This window comes from Phalangium opilio, unplaced genomic scaffold (genome assembly GCF_054372755.1).
Source record: "Phalangium opilio isolate 3A_F unplaced genomic scaffold, DU_Popi_V2 ptg000329l_1, whole genome shotgun sequence".
Taxonomy (NCBI): Eukaryota; Metazoa; Arthropoda; class Arachnida; order Opiliones; family Phalangiidae; genus Phalangium; species Phalangium opilio.
The window spans coordinates 12576459-12591047 of record NW_028324226.1 but is presented as its reverse complement, the minus strand read 5'-3'; positions in this window follow the sequence as shown (position 1 = coordinate 12591047).

Sequence of the window (14589 nt, the reverse complement as noted above, 5' to 3'; positions counted from 1 at the left end):
AAAGTGGTCAATCAGAAGAATATAGTTTTTAGAGCGGAATTTGAACAGATCAGACGAGACCGTGTGCCATGGATGTGGTGGAATTGTCAAGGGATGTAAAGGCATCGCAGTGTTTGCGCGTTCTCTTTCCTTGCAAACGGGGCAATTTGCTATAATTTGCAGTCATTGTCGGCCAGTATACATTCATTTTGGCTTTTGCGAGACAAGCTGTAACACCTTGATGTATGGCGTGTATCTGCTTCATAGTGTCTCCTTGTAATATTGCCGGAACCAACAGACGATCGCCTCTGTATAGGAGTCCGTTCTGTGAGTGTATTTCCTCCTGTAGTGCCCAGAATGCCCTTACGCCAGGAAGACGGATTGACTTGTGATGCAAGGGCCAGCCATTTTCCACGTAGCTTTGAATCTGTTGCAGGTCAGGATCTTGATTTGTTGCGTGTTTTAACTTGCGGAGTCGGTCATCGGAAAGAGTGGTCAGAGTATATATTGTTGCAGCGGGACCTTCCAAAAAGTCCGTTGTCATTGTGCAGTTGGGTTGTGGTACTCTCGAGAGGGCGTCAGCGATGAAAAGCTTGGTACCAGGAACATAAATTAATGTCGGGTCATACCGCGCCAACCGCAATGTTAGGCGCTGGAGCCTCGGAGAGAGAAGATGGAACGGCTTCCGGATAATGGCAAGCAGCGGCTTGCGGTCTGTCTGCACTGTTAGTGGGGCGGCTGCCACATAATAATGAAAGTGTTCGCATGCATATAATATGGCGAGCAGCTCCTTTTCAATTTGAGCGTAGCGCGTTTGTGCGGATGTAAAGGTCATCGACGCGTATTCAATAGGTTTGCCTTGCTGCAGAAGTACGGCACCAATTCCATGTTGACTAGCGTCGACGGATACAGTGTTATGTAGTTTGGGATTGTAAAATGTTAACACTGGCGCTGAAGTGATGGCTTGTTTCAAGTCGTCATAAGCGTCTTGGTGGGTTTCGTCCCATCGAAATACTGTGTCTTGCTTGAGAAGAGGCCGTAGGGGAGCAGTTCGTTCGGAATATCCAGAAATAAATTTTGCCATGAAGTTAACCATGCCCAGAAATCTTAGTAGTGCCGGTTTGTCCGCTGGTGGTGGTAGTTCTCTGATCGCTCCAACCTTCTCCGGATCAGTTTCGACGCCCTTGGGAGATATGATATGACCGAGATATTTGATGCGGGTAACGGCTAGTTGGATCTTTTTGGAATTAAACATCAGTCCTTTTCTTTGCGCCCGTTCCAATACTGTATATAGGATTTTGTTGTATTCTGCTTCGTTTGAACCGTGTATAAGGAAGTCGTCTGTGGCTATTCGTGTTCGAGGTATATCGCCAAATATAGAATTCATTATCCTTTGGCAGTATTCAGAAGCAGTGGATATCCCGTAGGGTAGACGCGTGAATCGGGAATTTCCAAATGGCGTTGCAAATGTGCACATTCGAGAGCTCTCTGGTGTAAGTTCGATTTGCCAAAAGGCCGATTTGGCATCCAATGCGGTGAAAACTTGGGCGTCAGATAACTCAGAGAAGATTTGTTGGGATGTTGGCATGGGATAGTGTTCTCTTAATAGTGCCTTGTTCAAATTGCGCGGATCCAAACAAATGCGGATGTCATTGCCTGGTTTGGGAACCACTACCATTGGATGAAGCCATTCTGTGTGTTCGGTGACAGGAACTATGACCTGAGCAGCGACCATGCGTTGTATTTCGGCTTGAACCCGTGGAATCAGTTGGATCGGGATTTTGCGGGCTGGTGTTCTTGTTGGTATCGCATCCGGGCGAAGCTTCATGTGATGTTGTCCCGGGAGTTTTCCTACCGTGTCAAAAACATCAGGGAATCTCTTCATTATTTCTTGTGGCGTGCTAGTCGCAACATCAGGTGGCACTGTGCAAGAATGTAGGGACGCGGTTGCTTGCGGTGGAGTCCTAATACCAACGGCAGGTTGGAGTGCCATGAATGGGGGAATTGCGCTATGTTCATTGTGTGGTAATCTTGTGATTAGGCCGAGTTTTCGAGATGCACTCGCTCCAATGATGGGAGTTTGATCCTTTGGCGTTATATAGAAGTCGAGCGGTATGGAGGCGAGGTTTGAGGAGCAGATGAGTTGAGTCATACCCAGAACTTCGACAGCATGCCCAGAATATGCTTTGATTATGTGTCTTGGGGTTAACATGGCGGGCCGTGGATGTAGCCGAGAGTACAGTGCTTCCGGAATAACGTTGACTTGGGAGCCCGTATCGATTTTAAAGGTGGTCGGTGTATTCGCCACCATGGGTTGTGCCCGCCAGAGATGGTCATCTTCCAGATTTGCAAATGTTGCGTGTAGTGTCAGAGAAGATAAGTACAAGAATTCGTCATTTTGGATTGTGTGGTTGTCGTCATACATTATTTCGTCTACACGTCGGATGTTGTGTCCGTGTTCTTCGTCAGTGGTACGGGAAATTGGTAGATAAGCATTAAGTTCATTGATGGCACGGCAAACCGTTGACCAGTGGTTCGGTCCTCCGCAAGCCCGACATGTGGATCCCATTGCGGGACATTGTTGTGATAGGTGTCGCAGACCGCATCGTGTGCAGGTTGGGTCTGAAGATGCAGAATTCTGGCTTGGTCGACGTCGTGGCGGCACAGCGGATCGAAATTGCGAGGTTGGGCGGAAGTTGTTCCTGTCTGGAGCGATTTGGTGGTAATTGTTGTTGCGAGTCCTTGGCAAACCCCGTTGTGCATGATATTGGCTTGTAGATTGGCGGTCGCGCCAGTGTTGGACGTTAGTGAGGCTATTCACTTCATGTACCATAGAATATTCCTGCTCTGGCTGTCCGTATGAGGAGGTGAGTATGGATTTTGTTGGATTGATTACTTGGGCCTGCTGCATGGACGTTTCCTCAGCTTGGGCTATGGCTATAGCTTGGCCCAGCGAGAGTGGTTCTAGTTTTAGTAGTTGTTTTCGAACCTCGGCATTGGTCGTTCCTATCGCAATCTGGGTGGCTACCAGCGAGTCCGTCAGGTTGGGTTTGTCCAGATCACATTGGGCTGCGAGAGTTTTGATTTTCGTCAGGTAGACATCAAATGGTTCGCCTGACTCTTGTTTCGTTGTAAAGAACTTGTACCGAGAATAGGTTACGTTTTTATATGGTTTATAATAGGCGTCGAAGGCATCATAGACGTTTTGTAGCGTACGATTGCCGATGGTGGATGTAAACGAGAGTGTTTTGTAAATCCGTAGTCCCTCCGTACCGATGACGTGTAGAAATACATTAAGTTGCAGTTCATGCTCTTCCTTGTTAAGTTTTGAGGCAATGGCGTAAATTTTGAAGCGTTCCTTGTAAGCCTCCCAGGCTTCCGCTGGACTGTTCCCAGGTGTAAAAGGTTCCGGACTTTTGAAGGAGGCCATCATATTTGTAACGATACGCGAGTGGGTGGTTGGGCCTGAATTATAAAAATTACCCCACTTCTGACACCATGTTGTTGTTTTCTATTTGATTATTTTAATAAAAGTTTGTGCATAATAAAAGATTTATTTGTCACGATAAAAATTACGCGTTGTTACATGGTAGCTGATCTTAAGAGAAGTGCTTCCTTGAAATATATCTACCGATAAGGAAGACTCGGTTTCACTCTTGTTTTATCTTATGCCAATAGATAAAATAGTTTTTTAACTAACATAGTTTTTAACATTATACAACAATAATTATCCGAACATTTGTGTCAAGGTCACATTATTTACATCCCGTATCTCTGGTAGAACCAGAGTTACGAGCCTCCAGAATTTAGTCTAATGTATTTCCTATGGAGGGGTTTGTTTTTTTACGATTAGCTTAATTACTCGACTACTGTTTGTCGTAGCCCTAATTCTTAGAATGGCTAGATGAGGGAAAAATTGGTCTATAACATACTCAAAGGACATCCCCGTATCTCCAGTAGAAACAAAGTTACGAGCCTGCAAAGTTTATTTTCAAAAATCAAAAGTAACCTTCTAACAATAAGTGAGACAAAAAATAAGTTGACGACGATATTGAGGTAGCCTCAAGTTTAAAGTATCCTTGTATGGGGAGCAAAGAGTACTATAACATATCCAAAGGAGATCCCAGTATCTCTTGTAGAACAAGAGTTATGAGCCTCCAAAGTTTAGTGCAAAAATCATAAAAAACATAATAAAATAAGTGAGACGATACCAAAGTTGACGAACATTTTGCTTAATATCGCGGCCCCTGTTTGTCGTAGCTCAATGTTTTTAGTATGGTTAGATGGGGGACAATTTGGACTTTAACATATCCTAAGGACATCCCCGTATCTCTAGTAGACACAGAGTTATGGGCCTGCAAAGTATAGTCTAATGCATTTCCTATGAACGGGTTGTTTGTTTACGTTTAGCTTAATTACTCGGCCCCTGTTTGTCGAAGCTCAATGTTTTTAGTATGGTTAGATGGGGGACAAATTGGACTAAACCATACTCAAAGGACATCCCCGTATCTCCAGTAGAAACAGAGTTACGAGCCTGCAAAGTATAGTCTAATGCATTTCCTATGGAGGGGTTGTTTGTTTACGTTTAACTTAAGTACTCGGCCCCTGTTTGTCGTAGCCCAAAGTTTTTAGTATGGTTAGATGGGGGACAATTTGGACTATAACATATCCTAAGGACATCCTCGTATCTCCAGTAGAAACAGAGTTACGAGCCTGCAAATTATAGTCTAACTCATTTCCTATGGAGGGGGTTTGTTTCTTTACGTTTTGCTTAAGTACTCGGCCCCTGTTTGTCGTAACCCAAATATTTTAGTATGGTTAGATGAAGGACAAGTTGGACAATACTATACTCAAAGGACATCCCCGTATCTCCAGAAGAAACAGAGTTACGAGCCTGCAAAGTATAGTCTAATGCATTTCCTATGGAGGGGTTTGTTTGTTCACGTATTGCTTAATTACTTGACCCTGTTCTTCCGATTAAAAATAATAACATATCTTTAGTGTAGCGGTTATCGCATCCGCCCCACTCTCGGAAGGCCACAGGTTCGAAACCGCGAAGTTTTTTTTTTTTGCTTGGAACATGCAAAGACCTTTATAATTATCCGAACATTTGTGTCAAGGTCACACTATTTACGTCCCGTATCTCTGGTAGAACCAGAGTTACGAGCCTCCAGAATTTAGTCTAATGTATTTCCTATGGAGGGGTTTGTTTGTTTACGATTAGCTTAATTACTCGACTACTGTTTGTCGTAGCCCTAATTCTTAGTATGGCTAGATGGGGGACAAATTGGTCTATAACATACTCGAAGGACATCCCCGTATCTCCAGTAGAAACAGAACTACGAGCCTGCAAAGTTTATTTTCAAAAATCAAAAGTAACCTTCTAACAATAAGTGAGACAAAAAATAAGTTGACGACGATATTGAGGTAGCCTCAAGTTTAAAGTATCCTTGTATGGGGAGCGAAGAGTACTATAACATATTCTAGGAGAGCGGTCGCTCTCTTAGATAAGACTTGATACTCCCTCTAATGCTAAAGGAGGGTTCTTTGATTGGCTGTAACTTTTTTCGTATTGTGTTTGCCGCTTTGAAATTTTGCCAGTGAACTAAAATTTGGGCCCTACTTTTGTGGTTAAAATTTCAAATAGATCCAACTAATAGTTAATTCTATAATGAAAAAAGTTGTTAAGGGTGGTTTTAGAATCCATAAAATTATTAAGACATTTGGTGAAAGATACTATATTGTTCCATAGAGATAACATGGGATTTTTTGGAAAAATGACCTTAATTGCGATCGTGTATAAAGAAAACTATTCATTCGTTACGTTTGGGAACCATCTTAAATGAAAGATAACAGTCCATAGATGTGCCTTTTCTTAGTTTCATTAAGATAAATTAAGTTTAAGTATTGATTTTTATCACTATTAACACATACTTTGACTTACGTTGTTTTGGGTATTGGAATTACGGCGTTTTACCACTGTTAGAGACACGCATTTTAGCCCTAATTTTTTATGTTGGACTTACGGCGTTTTTGTTGTGATTCACGCCGTTAGAGGGATATTAAGCAAGAAAAACATGGCGTTTGAGTTCTTGTAGGTGCTTTGCCCGGGTTCTTGAGGGTACTTGTGGGTTCTTGTGGGTACTTGTGGGTGCTTGAAGGTACTTGTGGGTGCTTGTAGGTGCTTGTGGATACTTGTAGGTGCTTGTGGGTGCTTGTAGGTACTTGTGGGTACTTGTGGGTGCTTGTGGGTACTTGTGGGTGCTTGAAGGTACTTGTGGGTGCTTGTAGGTACTTGTGGGTGCTTGTAGGTACTTGTGAGTGCTTGTAGGTACTTGTGGGTGCTTGTAGGTACTTGTGGGTACTTGTGGGTACTTGTGGGTACTTGTAGGTACTTGTGGGTACTTGTAGGTACTTGTGGGTACTTGTAGGTACTTGTAGGTACTTGTGGGTACTTGTGGGTACTTGTAGGTACTTGTGGGTACTTGTGGGTACTTGTAGGTACTTGTAGGTACTTGTGGGTACTTGTGGGTGCTTGTAGGTACTTGTGGGTACTTGTGGGTGCTTGTGGGTACTTGTGGGTGCTTGAAGGTACTTGTGGGTGCTTGTAGGTACTTGTGGGTGCTTGTAGGTACTTGTGAGTGCTTGTAGGTACTTGTGGGTGCTTGTAGGTACTTGTGGGTACTTGTGGGTACTTGTAGGTACTTGTGGGTACTTGTAGGTACTTGTGGGTACTTGTAGGTACTTGTAGGTACTTGTGGGTACTTGTGGGTACTTGTAGGTACTTGTGGGTACTTGTGGGTACTTGTAGGTACTTGTGGGTACTTGTGGGTACTTGTAGGTACTTGTGGGTACTTGTAGGTGCTTGTGGGTGCTTTTAGGTGCTTGTGGGTGCTTGTAGGTACTTGTGGGTGCTTGTAGGTGCTTGTGGGTGCTTTTAGGTGCTTGTGGGTACTTTTAGGTACTTAAGGGTACTTGTAGGTACTTGTGGGTACTTGTAGGTGCTTGTGGGTACTTATGGGTGCTTGTGGGTGCTTGTGGGTACTTTTAGGTACTTGTAAGTACTTGTGGGTACTTGTAGGTACTTGTGGGTACTTGTGGGTACTTGGGGGTACTTGTGGGTACTTGTAGGTACTTCTGGGTACTTGTAGGTACTTGTGGGTACTTGTGGGTACTTGTGGGTGCTTGTGGGTACTTGTGGGTTCTTGTAGGTACTTGTGGGTACTTGGAGGTACTTGTGGGTGCTTGTAGGTGCTTGTGGATACTTGTAGGTGCTTGTGGGTGCTTGTAGGTGCTTGTGGGTACTTATGGGTGCTTGTGGGTGCTTGTGGGTACTTGTAGGTACTTGTGGGTGCTTGTAGGTACTTGTGGGTGCTTGTGGGTACTTGTGGGTACTTGTAGGTACTTGTGGGTGCTTGTAGGTACTTGTGGTGCTTGTGGGTACTTGTGGGTACTTGTAGGTACTTGTGGGTACTTGTAGGTACTTGTGCGTACTTGTGGATACTTGTGGATACTTGTAGGTACTTGTGGGTACTTGTGGATACTTGTGGGTACTTGTGGGTACTTGTGGATACTTGTAGGTACTTGTGGGTACTTGTAGGTACTTGTGGGTACTTGTAGGTACTTGTGGATACTTTTAGGTACTTGTGGGTACTTGTAGGTACTTGTGGATACTTGTAGGTACTTGTGGGTGCTTGTAGGTGCTTGTGGATACTTGTAGGTGCTTGTGGGTGCTTGTAGGTACTTGTCGGTACTTGTATGTACTTGTGGGTACTTGTTGGTACTTGTTGGTACTTGTAGGTACTTGTGGCTACTTGTAGGGTCTTTTAGGTACTTGTAGGTACTTGTGGGTACTTGTAGGTACTTGTGGGTACCAGGGGCGGACTGGCAAGCTTCACAACCATCTGCCACCGTTTTAAAAAGGGCCCCCAAGCCGATCCCTAAAATGAGAGGGGAGTATGTCGTTATAATGCACAGGGCCGTCGAGAGAGGGGGGCAGTTCGGTACTTTTTCCCGCGACCCGTACCTCTGGGGGGGGGTGTAACTCGTATCAGCAATTCTCGGAAGAGCAGTTCTCGAAATAGCAACCGCGATTCCAAAAAAACAGCGGTGTTAATCAAAACTGCTCTTCAAGAAATAGCAGTTGCTAGTTTAGAAATAGCCGCTGCTATTTTGGGAAATAGCAGTGTTAGTCTTGAGTTTTGAGCATTTCTTAACAATACAGTTATGTTCGTTGGTTTTTTATGTTAGTTTAATCAGTAATGTGAGCTAATTTTTTAAAAAAGGCATATTATTATTTGGAAAGTCAATGAAGATAAACACAATATTTTGGAAAAGGCGTAACATTGGTAATGTGACATATTTTTTTGGAAAAGGCGTAACATTGGTAATGTGACATATTTTTTTGGAAAAGGCATATTATTAATTGGAAAGTCAATGAAGATAAACAACAATATTTTGGAAAAGGCGTAACATTGTTACACTATTTCCAAAATATAACTAACCTAACTCAAACCAATCGAAAAAAAACCTTAAAATCCCAACCCAACCCAACCTGGCCTGACCTAATACTATTGAGTTCAAATAATCAACTTTAACCAAACCAAATTATCCGTATCTGGCATAGTTCTATTTGAGTTCATATAACCCAGCCTACACCATAATAAATAACTATAGTTTTTCGCATCCCCGTTTTTCTGCTCTTTTGAGAACTGCTGTTAAGGTACGACACGTTTACGAGAACAACTGTATCGGTAACTGCTGTAACGGGTAAACTGTCATTTCGGGAAAACTGCTATTTAGGGAACCGCTGTTATGAGGACCGCTATTTAGGGAACCGCTGTTATGAGGACCGCTATTTAGGAAACCGCTAGTTTGGAATCCGCTCATACGGGAACCGCTCATGTGAGGGCTTCCCCCTCTCGGGGGCCCGACCGGGCCTCGACCTTGGTTAATTCTAGTGGGTAATGGTTGTGAAAATATGAATATAAATATAAATATAAATATAAAACTTAAAAATATATTTATCTTCAACTAGAGCTTAAACAGTAAAAATAAAAAAGTGATGAAGAGTAGTAGTTTTATAACTTGAGCCTTCTCTTAATGTGCTCTTAGTCCCTTATTTTCCCCTTTTCTCACTAAGCATGAAAGTAAAATATAAACCGATTTTAAGTTTTGTTTCTCGCGGGATAGGCCAAGGCATAAAAGTAGAGTTGAAAACAATAAGACTACAAAACTATCTCTTACCGCTTTATAAATGATTAAATGAACATTATCTTCTGAGATGCCATTTACAAATGTCCGATTTTTGGATACGTAACTATTTTGAGTTAGTGAAGGACCAATTTTGAAATATGCAAATCCCGAAAAGGAGGGCCCCCATTGACTGGGGCCCCACTGCCAGTGGCAGTTGGTGCCCTATGGCCAGTCCGCCCCTGGTGGGTACTTGTAGGTACTTGTGGGTACTTGTAGGTACTTGTGGGTACTTGTGGGTACTTGTAGGTGCTTGTGGGTGCTTGTAGGTACTTGTGGGTACTTGTAGGTACTTGTGGGTGCTTGTAGGTACTTGTGGGTGCTTGTGGGTACTTGTGGGTACTTGTGGGTACTTGTGGGTTCTTGTAGGTACTTGTAGGTACTTGTGGGTACTTGTAGGGTCTTGTAGGTACTTGTGGGTACTTGTAGGGTCTTGTAGGTACTTGTAGGTACTTGTTGGTACTTGTAGGTACTTGTGGGTACTTGTAGGTACTTGTGGGTACTTTTGGGTACTTTTGGGTACTTGTCGGTGCTTGTGGGTGCTTGTGGGTACTTGTGGGTACTTGTAGGTACTTGTTGGTACTTTTAGGTACTTGTGGGTACTTGTAGGTACTTGTGGGTGCTTGTAGGAGCTTTTAGGTACTTGTAGGAGCTTGTTGGTACTTGTAGGAGCTTTTAGGTACTTGTAGGAGCTTTTAGGTACTTGTGGGTACTTGTAGGTACTTGTGGGTGCTTGTAGGAGCTTTTAGGTACTTGTAGGAGCTTGTTGGTACTTGTAGGAGCTTTTAGGTACTTGTAGGAGCTTTTAGGTACTTGTAGGAGCTTGTAGGTACTTGTGGGTGCTTGTGGGTACTTGTGGGTGCTTGTGGGTACTTGTGGGTGCTTGTGGGTGCTTGTGGGTGCTTGAAGGTACTTGTGGGTACTTGTGGGTGCTTGAAGGTACTTGTGGACACTTGCCCCGGGTACTTGTGGGTACTTGCCACGGATGACTCTGGGTACTTGCCACGGATGCCTCTGGGTACTTGCCACGGATGCCTCTGGGTACTTGCCACGGATGCCTCTGGGTACTTGCCACGGATGCCTCTGGGTGCTTGCCCCGGGTGCTTGCAGGTACTTGTGGGTGCTTGTAGGTACTTGTGGGTACTTGCCACGGATGCCTCTGGGTGCTTGCAAGTACTTGCCCCGGGTGCTCCTGGGTGCTTACCCCGGGTGCTTGCAGGTACCTGTCCCGGGTGCTTACCCCGGGTGCTTTTAGGTACTTGCCCCGGGTGCTTGTAGGTACTTTGCCTCCTCCATAGGATTAACATTACACTAAATTTTGGAAGCTCGTAACTCTGGTTATATTAGAGATACGGGGATATCCTTTGATTATGTAATAGTCCTATTTGTCAATTCCCTTTTTCGTTAACATTTGCTCCATAGGATACTCCATATACGGGAAAAACCTGGAAAACTCAGGGACGTATATGGGGAAAAGCTTGGAAATTTCAGGGAAATTTGTTTTCCAAAAGTTTTATGAAGCTTGTTATGGAACATATGTTATAAACTCATGGTTTTAGTTATATAAAGTTTTATAAAAGAAGGGATATCTAGTTTACTAGGGAGAAGGTATAAGATGCCTAAGTATTCGTGCGCCATAGTCCCAGTCCCACTTTCAAAATACAAGGGGGACGTAAAAGGAGGCCGGGCTATTTCGCCTCTCCTCAGTCGGAAAATACGTAGTTTTCGTCATTCGCGTCGCGTTTACGTGAGTTTTCTGGTCCGTGACCAAATTAGCATTTTTTAAACTAGACATTAGGCCAGCGACTTTCCTGACTTGGAATAAATAACTGGTCCGTGACCATTGACCAGAGCACGTCGTCTGCTAAACTAAAGAAATGGATAATTAAAATATTAGAATTATAATGTGTGGAGTCTGATTACCCTTGAACTTACTTAGTAGTCTCGTGGACCACTGACCCCCCCCCTCCGATTTAATTTTTGAACTGGACCAGGCAGTTTTTGAACAGGCCATTTGCCCTGTGTCACCGCCTTATTTCCCACGCTGGCGCGAGTTGCTTTGCGTTGTCGAGTGCGTGATGGAGTTGGCTATGCCTGGAGTCCCAACCTTGAAGGAGAGAGGAATGGAGTTGTAACCCCCATACCTATAGCGTTGCCTGTGTACCCCCACCTACGGCAACAAAGTCCTCTCAGCGCTCTCAGCGGTTAGGTAGGGTCGTACTGGACGAAATTGTAAAGGGTGCTGCCTCTATCTTCAAAATAGAAGCTAGTTCTCATACAAATAAAATGGCGCTCCGTGGCAGCACTTAGCAATCGCCTACCGAAGGGTAGGGGCGTGCGCGAGGTCGCCCATCATCATTTGCAATCCATCTCAACTCACTTATCCCTGTCCCAACCCCCGCGACTTCCAACCACTAGCATAGCCCACTCGATCACGCTCTCTTTTCCCCGGCTACATATTTTGAAGATGGAACTTTTTAGGCGTATTAACAATCTTGGATCATCTCTGTGAACTTTTAGGGTAGCCCTGAATATATTTTGTTTAAGGTTTTAAGCTTAATATTAAACAGACGTTAGTTTATGCTGCAAAAAAGTTTGAAATTGACAATCTCTGATCGTCTTTATGAAGTTTTAAGGATATCCGAATTTCATATTGGGCTTATGACAATTTTGAGCTAAATGTTAAACGGACATAAATCAGCATTTTTAAAAATTTTGTAAAATTGTCAATTTGGTCCTATTTCTGGAATTTTTAGGGGGCGCCTCGCGTTTCAATAAATGATTGGTAAAAATTGTATTATGTTAATTACAAAAAGAATACAAACTTTTATTGATTTACGTTTTTTTTGAAGTATCATTATAAATAAATGTCTGATTGAGCTAAAGTTATGGTCCCCTTCATATATGTTTCTGCTTAGTGCTTGAAAACGTAAAACAGTTTCTTAACATTCTTAATTAAAATGAAGACTGAAGGAGCAGATATTAATCAAAAATGTCTTGATTAGAATCAAGACCTAAAAAGTATCGATAAGACTGAGGGTATCACTTGTCTGAAGGATCAGATATTAATTTTTCTTTTTAATTGAAACTTAAATGCATGCTTAAGAAAAAACAACGTTCCATTACCGTTTTCCGTTGAAATAAATTATTTTACTGGTAATCAATTTCAAAAATTTACTTATCTCGGCTTTTCGACCACAATTCCATTCCCCGAAAACATTTTATCATTACATTAATTACTTTTGGGAGATAACGTGTCAAAAAAACCTATAAAACAATAAAAAGCTGTAATAGCGGTCTGTTTAGCCATGACAACAACCTTTTAAAAGTTACAAGGACTATATAACCCTTTCGAGACTAACAGGACCTGAGAAAACTATAGCTTAACCAGGGGCGGACTGGCAAGCTTCACAACCATCTGCCACCGTTTTAAAAAGGGCCCCCAAGCCGATCCCTAAAATGAGAGGGGAGTATGTCGTTATAATGCACAGGGCCGTCGAGAGAGGGGGGCAGTTCGGTACTTTTTCCCGCGACCCGTACCTCTGGGGGGGGGGTGTAACTCGTATCAGCAATTCTCGGAAGAGCAGTTCTCGAAATAGCAACCGCGATTCCAAAAAAACAGCGGTGTTAATCAAAACTGCTCTTCAAGAAATAGCAGTTGCTAGTTTAGAAATAGCGGCTGCTATTTTGGGAAATAGCAGTGTTAGTCTTGAGTTTTGAGCATTTCTTAACAATACAGTTATGTTCGTTGGTTTTTTATGTTAGTTTAATCAGTAATGTGAGCTAATTTTTTAAAAAAGGCATATTATTATTTGGAAAGTCAATGAAGATAAACACAATATTTTGGAAAAGGCGTAACATTGGTAATGTGACATATTTTTTGGAAAAGGCATATTATTAATTGGAAAGTCAATTAATGAAGATAAACAACAATATTTTGGAAAAGGCGTAACATTGTTACACTATTTCCAAAATATAACTAACCTAACTCAAACCAATCGAAAAAAAACCCTTAAAATCCCAACCCAACCCAACCTGGCCTGACCTAATACTATTGAGTTCAAATAATCAACTTTAACCAAACCAAATTATCCGTATCTGGCATAGTTCTATTTGAGTTCATATAACCCAGCCTACACCATAATAAATAACTATAGTTTTTCGCATCCCCGTTTTTCTGCTCTTTTGAGAACTGCTGTTAAGGTACGACACGTTTACGAGAACAACTGTATCGGTAACTGCTGTAACGGGTAAACTGTCATTTCGGGAAAACTGCTCTTTAGGGAACCGCTGTTATGAGGACCGCTATTTAGGGAACCGCTGTTATGAGGACCGCTATTTAGGAAACCGCTAGTTTGGAATCCGCTCATACGGGAACCGCTCATGTGAGGGCTTCCCCCTCTCGGGGGCCCGACCGGGCCTCGACCTTGGTTAATTCTAGTGGGTAATGGTTGTGAAAATATGAATATAAATATAAAACTTAAAAATATATTTATCTTCAACTAGAGCTTAAACAGTAAAAATAAAAAAGTGATGAAGAGTAGTAGTTTTATAACTTGAGCCTTCTCTTAATGTGCTCTTAGTCCCTTATTTTCCCCTTTTCTCACTAAGCATGAAAGTAAAATATAAACCGATTTTAAGTTTTGTTTCTCGCGGGATAGGCCAAGGTATAAAAGTAGAGTTGAAAACAATAAGACTACAAAACTATCTCTTACCGCTTTATAAATGATTAAATGAACATTATCTTCTGAGATGCCATTTACAAATGTCCGATTTTTGGATACGTAACTATTTTGAGTTAGTGAAGGACCAATTTTGAAATATGCAAATCCCGAAATGGAGGGCCCCCATTGACTGGGGCCCCACTGCCAGTGGCAGTTGGGGCCCTATGGCCAGTCCGCCCCTGAGCTTAACCTGCTACTAGTACGACCAGGGAGAATTGATGTAAAGTGGAGTTGAAATTTCATCATGTGCGACCTGCGGCCCAGAAACTCTCCCATAGTCCCAGTGTGTGTAGAACATAATTTTTTCGCTGTTATCTGCCAAAATAGATCTTTCTAGGTAGTGCCGCCTCCTCACTTGAATTTTTCATGATATATTAAGGTTTGAACGAACAAAATTCTAGATTACTATTTTCACTACCATGTCCCTCTGCTACCTTGAAGCAAACTTTCCTCTCTTTTTGCTGCTCATTACCGGTGCCATTCTCTTGACTTTCTGTTCGTTATAACTACTATCATGATTTTATTTATTTCAAACCAAAATATAAAAAAATGGATTCTTTTTCCTTTTGTGCTACTTAGAATTTACAAATGTATATAACGTTGTGCCGTGCCATATCAAATAGTCTCTAACCAT